This window comes from Delphinus delphis, chromosome X (genome assembly GCF_949987515.2).
Source record: "Delphinus delphis chromosome X, mDelDel1.2, whole genome shotgun sequence".
Lineage (NCBI taxonomy): Eukaryota > Metazoa > Chordata > Mammalia > Artiodactyla > Delphinidae > Delphinus > Delphinus delphis.
Genome location: NC_082704.1, coordinates 125,222,942 through 125,234,370, shown reverse-complemented (window position 1 = coordinate 125,234,370; position 11,429 = coordinate 125,222,942). Strand labels below are relative to the sequence as shown.

Genomic DNA, 11,429 nt, shown 5'->3' with positions numbered 1-11,429 from the left:
TTTTTTTTTTTTTTAAATTTTTATTTATTTTTGCTGTGTTGGGTCTTCGTCTCCATGCGAGGGCTTTCTCTAGTTGCGGCAAGTGGGGGCCACTCTTCATCGCGGTGCGCGGGCCTCTCACTGTTGCGGCTTCTGTTGCGGAGCACAGGCTCCAGACGCGCAGGCTCAGTAGTTGTGGCTCACGGACCTAGTTGTTACGCGGCATGTGGGATCTTCCCAGACCAGGGCTCGAACCCGTGTCCCCTGCATCAGCAGGCAGATTCTCAACCACTGCGCCACCAGGGAAGCCCCTGTTTCTGTTTTGTACATAAGTTCATTTGTATCTTTTTATTTTTGATTCCACATATAAGCGATATCATATGGTATTTGTCTTTCTCTGTCTTACTTCACTATGATCATCTCTGGGTCCACCCATGTTGCTGCCAATGGCACGATTTCCTTCTTTTTCATGGCTGAGTAATATTCCCCTGTGTGTATAGGTAGCACATCTTCTTTATCCGTTCCTCTGTCGATGGGCACTTAGGTTGCTTCCACGTCTCAGCTGTTGTAAACAGTCTGTAACGGGGTCTCCAGAAGGACTCCCTGGGAACGTGGCATGGGGTAAAAGTCAAGTCAGCTCTCAGCCAGGCACAACCACACAGCTGGGGGCACTCGGGTGAGTCCACGATTTAAAACTCAAGCTGTGGAAGGTAGTTTTCAGGGCGGTGGGAGGGTCCTCTGTGGGTCCGGCTGTGCTACCCTCTCTACTTGGGACTCACAGGGGATTCCGTGTGGATGTCTGTCCTCACCTGTGGTTCAGTTGTACAGGTTTTCCTTTAGAAACTGTGCCTGCACATTCCAGATGTGGTGGCGGGCATGCTGCTTCTCAGGCACCTGTGGAATGCGGACACTGCTGGCATCCCCCTCGGTCTGCCCCCTGCCCTTCCCACAGGGCCGCCCCACTTGTCACGACCATCAGCTGTACCCCGGTGGCCGTGCTGAGCGTGGGGAGAGTGCTTACGGCTGGTGGGCAGGCCTCTGGTTTCCATCACCCACCACCTGCCTCTGCTGGACGCCTGCCCGGATGGTGGGAACACATTGCTAGCGGTGCAATTCCATACTTTAATGCTTTCTTTTTTTCATTTTATCTAAGGGTCTTTTTAATAGGCAATGAGGCCAAAACAGATGATGAAAGATAAGGGGTGTGTTTTTACCCATTTTTTGTGTACAGCAGTATCATCAGGAGCAGGGCCACAGGTGGGATGACAAAGGATCCCACCCCCAGATACCGTCTCAAAAGAAAGCGTAAATGCAAACAAAATCCTCAAGGAAAGTTGTTCATTTGGACAGTGCCTTAAACACACACTTTTTTTTTTTACATGAAAATTACAATTAAAAAAATATATATTTTAGGGGCTTCCCTGGTGGCGCAGTGGTTGAGAGTCCGCCTGCTGATGCAGGGGACACGGTGGCCGCTGAGCCTGCGTGTCCAGAGCCTGTGCTCCGCAACGGGAGAGGCAGCAACAGTGAGAGGCCTGCATACTGTGAAAAAATATATATATATGTGTGTGTATATATATATATTTTATACTGTAGTATAGTTGATTTACAGTGGTGTTATTTTCAGGTGTACAGCAAAGTGATTCAGTTATACATATTCATGTATCGCTTTTTTTTTAAGATTTAATTTATTTTTGGCTGTGTTGGGTCCTTGTTGCTACGCACGGGCTTTCTCTAGTTGCCGCGAGCGGGACTACTCTTCATTGCAGTGCACGGGCTCTAGGTGCGCGGTCCCCTGCATTGGCAGGCAGATTCTTATCCACTGCGCCACCAAGTCCCTCATGTATCTATCCTTTTTCAAATTCTTTTCCCATATAGGTTGTTACAGAGTGCTGAGTAGAGTTCCCTGTGCTATACAGTAGGATCTTGTTGTTTATCTATTTTATGTATAGTACTGTGTATATGTCAATCCAAACTCCTAATTTATCCCTCCCCCCTTTCCCCTTTGGTAACCATAAGTGTGTTTTCTATGTCTGTGAGTCTGTTTCTATTTTGTACATAGATTCACTTGTCTTATTTTTTAGATTCCACATATAAGTGACATCACATGGTATTTGTCTTTCTCTGTCTGACTGACTTCAGTTAGTATGATCATCTCTAGGTCCATCCATGTTGCTGCCAATGGCACGATTTCATTCTTTTTCATGGCCGAGTAATATTCCATTGTATACATGAACCACCTCTTCTTTACCCATTCCTCTCTCGGTGGTGGTTTAGTTTGCTTCCACGTCTTGGCTGTTGTAAACAGCAACAGCGCAGATTTTTTACGTAAAAGTGAAAGAACTGCTTGTGCGTATCTTCACCCATCTGACTCATGCAGGAAAGGAATGAAAACGATTAGGCCCCTTTGGTTTTCTGTTCACGTTTACTGAGACGTAATTGTTTTCAGTGAAAGCAGCCCTTTCAGGTGGACAGGTGGGTGAGTGTTGAGCCTGTGCACGGCTGTGGAATCGGCACCGCTGCTGAGTTGTGTACATTTCCATGCTCTCTCGTCATTTTGTTGCCGACATGGTTCCTCCACGGCCAGCCCCTGGCAACCATTGTTCTGCTTCCTGCTTTAATAGCCCTCTTTCTGAAAAACAAATTTTCCTTTTTCATTAGCTGTTCCTATTTTTCTTAACACGTCGCTAGCTTTCTAGTATTTATGTGAATTATCATTTATTGTCCTTTTCCTAAGTAGCACACTGGGGAAAAGGAGAACAATTTATGCAGGAAATTGGAGTTCCCTGAAGATCTGGGTAACCCCATGGAAGTGTACCCCATTTGTGCTGGGGTGAGACAAAGGTGAGACCCGCTTCCTCACCCACAGAAATCAATTCTCAATGTCTAGATTTCAGGTAGCTTAGCAGCTGTGGTGTTTGATGGGGGAGGGAACGTCATTAGTGACAGGCCAAGTTCAGGAAGGAAGAGGTTTATAGTTATTACGAAATAGTGGCTGTGTTCGCTGTGCTGTACAATATATCCATGTAGCTTATTTTTTACCTAGTACTTTGTACCTCCTACTCTGCTTCCCCTATAATGCCCCCCTCCCCCTCCCCTCTCCCCACTAGGAACCACTCGTTTCTTCTCTAGATCTGGGAGTCTGTTTCTTTTTTGTTATATTCACTACTTGGTTGTATTTTTTAGATTCCACATATAAGTGAGACCCTACGGTGTTTGTCTTTCTCCACCTGACATTTCACTTTGGAGGGAGGTATTGGAGCTTCCATAATGGTGAGAGATTGCAGAATCCACTGGCCCCATCACGCTGCTCAGGGAGAGAACGCCAGGGTCAGACCTCAGGGACCATCTTCATGCAGGGTCAGGGGAGGACGGGGGTCCAGAGGCAGGAGAAAGGAAGGAACAGCTGATAGTTTCTTTTTTTTTTTTTTTTTTGGCAGTATGCGGGCCTCACTGCTGCAGCCTGACCCGTTGTGGAGCACAGGCTCTGGACGTGCAGGCTCAGCGGCCATGTCTTACGGGCCCAGCTGCTCTGCAGCATGTGGGATCTTCCCGGACCGGGGCACGAACCCACGTCTCCTGCATCGGCAGGCGGACTCTCAACCACTGCGCCACCAGGGAAGCCCGGCTGATAGGCGAGTGAAGAGGTTACTGTGGATATGGAAGTCCAGGGTGAGGCTGCTCTGCTGTTGCAGAGGCTGGCATGGAGCAGCACAGGTGGGACTTGAGTGATGGTCCTCCCTGGTGAGGAGGGCAGAGGTGATGGAGGGGAACCGGGTGGCACCCGGATGGGGGGGTTCTGTGCCCAAAGTGGGGGCCACCGTGGGCAGCCTCGGGGACATGGAGGAGGTGGGGACTGCCCTTTCCCAGGGAAGAGAGTCAGTGTGTGCATCCAGGTGCAACGGAAAGTTTAAAGACAATGGAAACAAGCTAGGTAGCCAACAGGACGTCCATTAAATAATATATATTATAGTTATTATACTGCTATATTATGTATATTATATATAACATACACATCATAATATAGATTATGTACAATGAACACATAATACACAATATAGATTATGTATAAGGTATATTGTAGTATAGTAATATATACTAGTACATGGTAATATATATACTATTATATAACAGTATATATTATATACTAATTTTTGTATATAATATACATGTATCATATCTAGTATTTAAGGTTATACCGTCTAATTTTTGGTACATTAAACTGTATATTATATATAGTATATTTCATATACATGTTAGATTTTACATTATATTATGGTTTTACATTATATATACTGTACATATTGTATACAATTACATGTCAGTCATTTGTTAGAATGTATATTATATATTCTGTTATATAATATATATGTCTACACATTATATTCATATATACACATATATTAATATCTATATAATACATGTTTATACATTATATATACACCTATTGTGTATTAAGATATACTCATATAATGTATGCAATTACACCGATTATATTTTATACTATATATTACAACTTAAAAATTATACCTTGGGCTTCCCTGGTGGTGCAGTGGTTGAGAGTCCGCCTGCCGATGCAAGGGACATGGGTTCGTGCCCCGGTCCAGGAAGATCCCACATGCCGCGGAGCAGCTGGGCCCGTGAGCCATGGCCGCTGAGCCTGTGCTCCACAACGGGAGAGGCCACAAGGTACTCGTGTGCCTCAAAAAAAAAAAAAAATACCTTAACTGTCATGCTGTCAAATGTTATACGTTTTACTTTCTATATGCGTGTTGTATAAATCGTATTGTATGTGTATCATAGATATTTGCCATATTTATAATACTTACAATGTTTATAGTTGTTAGATCCACACACACATAATACAGGGTAGTGCAGACATGAATATTCATTACCTTCTTCGAGGCTGCTTCCCTTCAGACTCAAGACGCTGAAGACCACATATCACTTTCCTTAAGACTCCTCCTCGGGACCTGTCCCTGGAGACCGTCCTGATGGACCGGCTGGACGCTCTCGTGTCACAGTGAGTTAGATCACACCCACCTTCAAGGGGAGGGGCACAAGAATCAGACAGCATCACAGCCTAATTTCAGATGCTCATCCACCCTAAGGATAGGAGGAAATGAGAAACGGGAGATGCTCAGTGGACAGTCTATCATCTTCATCATCATGTCCATTCCGGGGATCCGTCCACGCAGCTTTTCATGCTTCCTGAAGCCCTTCACTGATGACCCTATGCCTCCCTACAGTGCTTGGTGAGGTGGACATCCATCCTCGTGGACCCTGAGCCAGCCTGCAGGCCTGAACTCTCCACATCTGTGGATGAGCTGAGCCTCCTCGTGGAAGGGAGAAGAAAAGGAAGGGACGATTCTGGGCACCAACTTCCCCCAAATCCTGGAGCTCCAGGTCTGCAACCTCAGCAAGTACCCTCTGAACTACCCTGACCCCCATGGGCTGAATAGTGACACATGGCCCCAGGGAGGGAGGAGCCAGTTGCTAAGTACACCATCCTGTGGGGACAGCGTCTGTGCTTCTGTTCATTCCAGACCCCTTCCTGTTCTAGCATTCAGAATCTGATCATAAATCCACCCTCCCTTGTGTGGTTGGACCGGTAGAGCCATAGTAACCCCACTTAACTGTTTTTCCCCTTGGGTCCATTTTTATCATCCCCATCCTGTGCTCTGGATCAGTATTTTCTACAATCTCGGGGTCTCCAAGGAATGACCTGTAAGCAGCATCTTGGGAAACTCACCCCCAATAATGCCCTCCCAGGAACCGTTACCGTGGGTCCAAAGAGCTGGTTTCTCCTGGGGTCCATATTTACGTCGGGATAACACAGGCATCTCCTCTGTTCTGTGGTTATGAGATGTTGTCAGGAAGGGTCGACCACGTACGCTGAGCTGTGACACGCTGTTTCATTGGTGGTGATGTTTCTTCTAGTTACGATTTCACGTCGCTAGTGACTCATCAGGATCCCATAAATCTCAGGCAATCAGAGCAGGAAAGGTTTGTGATGGACACTGCATCCTTGACTTATTAAAGGGTGTCAGCGCTGCCCTGACGTCCTCGAGTGGGACTGCTTCCTGCGTTCGAGTCCCTTGGTTCTTCAAGAAAATATCAGAGAATCCGTATCAGACAGTGTCATTGCTGGATTTTTCTACCCCCAAACAGCTGAGACTGTGATTATAGGCATTAGAATATAAGATGGGCACTTACCAGGTAGGTCATGACACTAATCCTCTAATTATTTTGCCTTATTAACTCATGTCCTTGATTAGCACCTGACCAGGCTGGGCTGAGTTGCCTTTTAAGTGATGGCTGATACCAGGAGACAGATGGTCTGTTCTAAGAAGGTAATGGCTTTACAGTATTTCTCAGAGATTCCCCAGTAGAAATCACTTGGTGTTTCCATCAAACGGTCGCAGCATTTACTTAGCAGACTCAGATTCCCCTGGGAAGTGGTCTGCTCCTCCTCTCCTGGAGAGATACAGGAACCGGCCGGTCCTCACCTTGTCGGTGACAGTGACGCAAATATGGATTCACTTTCTGAGCTGCCAGTGCCTCACAGGTCCCATCTCCACCACTAACCACCTTGCAGGCAAGCTTCCCATCGTGCAGAGAAAGTAAAGAGGCGAGTGACTTGCAGAAGGGTGCACAGAGGCAGGAGGGGGATGGAGCCTGGCCCTCACAGGCACAAAGTGGAAAGCACCTTTCTCTTGGGCTGGAAAGGCTTGAGGGTGGGCTGCCTCTTCTGCGACCCGAGATCTGAAGGTTGGACGTGGCGATTGCATTCCTGTTGCAGTGCAGAACCCCTGCCCGGACAAAGCAGCGATTCGGCCTTAGCCGCCTTGACCTCCGGGCAAGGCTCCTGGCTGTGCATTCTTTTTCAGGTGTTATTCATGGAGAGCCTGGCTGGGTGGCTGAAGAAGACCCAGAAGTGATGAAAAGAGGCCGTTCAGGAGCCCACGCTGTAGCTACTGAGATGAAGTAAAACCACGTTGTCTACGCAGGTAAACCATTTCAGCTCGACCATCTGCTTCAGAGGGAAGGGGTGCAGGGGTGCAGCGCTGGAACCATCAGAATTAGACGGTAATTGATTAACTATCTCCTTACCGTGTCCCCGGAACGTAAGCCATGGTGCATCTGAATCCCTGCACTGTGTTCCACATGCCAGGATCTTGGCAACGAGAGAGGAACCCTGCAGAGGCGTGGGGTCGCACCTGACACGGCAACCCTCCTCCCTCTGCTTCTCACGGATCGAGCCAGATGGGGCAGCAGGTAGAGATACTGCTCCCTTTGGAAGGTGAGCCGGAGACACCTGAGCCCTTCTTTCCCGGAGTTTGCAGTCTCTTAGGGAGATGAAAATCAATAGGTTGAAAAACAGATCTTTCTCTCTAGTTACTTCTCATCTGTCCTAGTCATCTAATCTTCATAAGTCGTTTCCCTGCAAGTGTCAGCTGTCCCCCTGCTTAACATCCTTGGATTCTGTCTGAGTTTCTTGTGGCTACTCTAAGAACCGAGGACTTGGTAGCTTAAAAGAACAAAATGTGCCGTCTTACCGTTTTAAAGCCCAAAGCTCTAAATTCAAGGGATCCTGCAGGCTGGTTTCTTCTCGAGGCTCCAGGGGAGAATCTATTTCCTTCCTTTTCCACCTTCTGGAGGCGTCTGCCATCCTGAGCTTGTGGCCCCTTCCTTGATCATCAAAACGAGCAGCTCAGCATCTTGTAACCAAATACTCCTCTGACGTCCTCTTTACAGGGACCCATGTGATGACACTGGACCACCTGTAAAACCCAGGTCACCTGTGCATCTCAAGGTGCTTAGCAGGACCACATCTGCCAACTCCCTTTTGCTACGTAAGTTCACATATTCACAACGTTCGGGTATTAGAACATGGACATCTTTGGGGACGTTACTCAGCTGACCACAGCAGGCGTCTCAACACTTATGCTCTTCTGTGCTCTCAGCTCTGGACTTGTTGGTGGATTCCCCCAATCTTCCTCAGTTCTTATACTGTTTTAATGTATCTTTAAATAACAGAGGCCAGAAATAAACCCACACACCTATGTCAATTAATATTTGACAAAGGACACAAGAATACACAATGGGAAAAAGTCTCTTCAGCAAGTGGTGCTGGGAAAGTTGGAGACATGCATGTAAATCAATGAAGTTAGAACACACGCTCGCACCACACACAAAAGACTTAAAACTCCCAGAAGAGAACACAGGCAAAACATTCTCTCACAAATCATACCAATATTTTCTTAGGTCAGTCTCCCAAGGCAATAGAAACATAAACCAATGGGACCTAATCAAACTTACAAGCTTTTGCACACCAAAGGAAACCATGAACAGACGATCTATAGAATGGGAGAAAATATTTGCAAGCAATGCAACCGATGAAGGCTTAATTTCCAAAATCTACAAACAACTCAACAACAACAAATAAACAACCCAATCAGAAAATGGGCAGAGACCTAAATAGACATTTCTTCAAAGACATACAGATGGCAAACAGACACATGAAAGGGTGCTCAACATCTCTAATTATTAGAGAAATGCACATCAAAAGTACAGTGAGGTATCACCTCACACAGGTCAGAATGCCCATCATCAAAAAGTCTACAAAACAGTATGGAGGTTCCTCAAAAACACTACAAATAGAACTACCATACGACCCAGCAATCCCATTACTGGGCATATACCCTGAGAAAGCCATAATTCAAAAAGACACAACAGCCAAGTCATGGTAGCAACCTAACTGTCCATCAGCAGATGAATGGATAAGAAGATGTGGTACATACTTACTAATGCCATTGGCAGCAACATGGATGGACCTAGAGATTATCATACTAAACGAAGTAAGTCAGACAAAGACAAATACCACCTGATATCACTTATATGTGGAACCTGAAAAATAATACACATGAACTTATTTATGAAGCAGAAACAGACTCACAGACATAGAAAACAAATGCATGGTTACCAAAGGGGAAGGGTGGGGGAAGGATAAATTAGGAGTTTGGGATTAACACACACACACTACTATATATAAAATAGAGGAAAACGAGGACCTACTGTGTAACACAGAGAACTCTATCAGTATTTTGTAATAACCTAAATGGGAAAAGAATATGTACATGGATAACTGAATCACTATGCTGTATACCTGAAACTAACAATGTTGTAGGTGAACTATACTCCAATAAAAATTAAAAAAGTAAAAGTGGGTTGCAGAGTAACTTACATCAGCAGATTCTCATTTCTCTGATCAGGGAAGCCACAGATGATCCATTAAATGGGTGAGGAGGGGGGAGAGTAGGGTGGGTGTTCTTATCGCATGCACTCCATCCCTGTCCACCCCTGCTCCTTGCCCCACAGAGCTCACCATGGGTCTGCCTGTTGGATGGGGGCAGAAGAGAAGTGAGGGGCACAGAGGTGAGAGGGCTGTCCACCCTTGGCCCCGTCTTGCAGGTCAGCTGAGACCCTCCACCAAAACCCACTTCTCCCAGGGGACTTCCCTGCTGGTCCACTGGTTAAGACTTCACCTTTCAGCGCAGGGGTGTGTGGGTTCAACACCTGGTCAGGGATCTGAGATGCCACATGCCTCACAGCCAAAAAACCGAAACATAAATAGTTAATCAAATCCAGGAAGCACAGAGGTTCCCGTTCAGGATAGCTCCAAGGAGAAACACACCAGGACACATATTAAATACAAAGAAAAAATATTAAAAGCAAGGGGAAAACAACAAAGGGAATCCCTATAAGGTTAACAGCTGGTTTCTCAGTAGAAACTCTACAAGTCAGAAGGGAGTGGCATGATATATTGAAAATGATGAAAGGGAAATTACTCTACCTAGCAAGGATCTCATTCAGATTGGATGGAGAAATCAAAAGCTTTACACACAAGCAAAAGCTAAGAGAAATTAGCACCACCTAACCAGCTTTACAATAAATACTAAAGGAACTTCTCTAAGTGGGAAACACAAGAGAAGAAAAGGACCTACACAAACAAACCAAGAAAATGATAATAGGAACATACATATATGGATTAAATGCTCCAACCAAAAGACACAGGCTCACTGAATGGACACAAAACCAAAACCCATATTATATGCTGTCTACAAGAGACCCACTTCAGACCTAGGGACACATACAGACTGAAAGTGAGGGGACAGAAAAAGATATTCCATGCAAATGGAAATCAAAAGAAAGCTGGAGTAGCAATTCTCGTATCAGACAAAATAGACTTTAAAATAAAGAATATTACAAGAGTTAAGGAAGGAGACTACATAATGATCAAGGGATCAATCCTAGAAGAAGATACAACAATTATATATGCACCCAACACAGGAGCACCTCAATACATAAAGCAACTGCTAACAGCTATAAAAGAGGAGAAATCGACAGTAACACAATAATAGTGGGGGACTTAACACCTCACTTACACCAATGGACTGATCATCCAGACAGAAAATAAGGAAACAAAAGCTTTAAATGACACAATAGAGCAGATAGATGTAACTGGTATTTATAGGACATTCCATCCAAAGACAGCAGATTACACTTTCTGTGTAATCTGTGAAACTGTGATTGAAACTGTGATTAAAAATTGAAACTGTGATTAAAAATCTTCCAACAAACAAAAGTCCAGGACCACATGGCTTCACAGGTGAGTTCTATCAAACATTTAAAGAAGAGATAACACCCATCCTTCTCAAACTCTTCCAAAACTCTTCCGAGAAAGGAAGACTCCCAAAATTGTTCTATGAGGCCACCATCACCTTGTTACCAAAACCAGACAAAAATACTAAAAAAAAAGGAAATTATAGACCAATATCACTGATGGATATAGATGAAAAAATCTTCAACAAAATACTAGCAAACAGAATCCAACAACACATTAAAAGGATCATACACCATGATCACAGTGGGATTTATCCCAGGGGTGCAAGGACTCTTCATATATGCAACTTAATCAATGTGATACACCATATTAACAAATTGAAGAATAAAAACCATATGATCTTCTCAATAGATGCAGAAAAAGCTTTTGACAAAATTTAACACCCATTTATGATAAAAAAAAGTCTCCAGAAAGTGGGCACAGAGGGAACCTACCTCAACATAATAAAGGCCATATATGACAAACCCACAGCAAACATCATTCTCAATGGAGAAAAACTGAAAGCATTTCCTCTTAGATCAGGAACAAGACAAGGATGTCCACTCTTGCCACTATTATTCACCATAGTTTTGGAAGTCCTAGCCATGGCAATCAGAGAAGAAAAAGAAAAGGAACACAAATTGGAAAAGAAGTAAAACTGTCACTGTCTGCAGATGACATGATACTATACATAGAAAATCCTAAAGATGCCACCAGAAAACTACTAGAGCTAATCAATGAATTTGGTAAAGTTGCCGGATATAAAATTAATGCACAGAAATCT

General features: G+C 44.7%; 2 long non-coding RNA genes across 2 annotated transcripts; one reads left to right on the top strand and one right to left on the bottom strand.

Moving 5' to 3' along the window:
- Positions 1–295: 295 nt before the first annotated feature.
- LOC132418533 (uncharacterized) lies at positions 296–6,299 on the bottom strand. Its single transcript, XR_009518008.1, has 5 exons — positions 6,196–6,299; positions 5,762–6,083; positions 4,875–5,085; positions 2,117–2,611; positions 296–1,080 (listed from the first exon to the last, which is right to left on the bottom strand). It is a non-coding gene; the product is annotated as an uncharacterized lncRNA (long non-coding RNA).
- Positions 4,920–9,965, top strand: LOC138413974 (uncharacterized). Its single transcript, XR_011246338.1, has 4 exons — positions 4,920–5,002; positions 5,229–6,610; positions 6,870–7,282; positions 7,738–9,965. It is a non-coding gene; the product is annotated as an uncharacterized lncRNA (long non-coding RNA).
- The last annotated feature ends 1,464 nt before the right edge of the window (positions 9,966–11,429 follow it).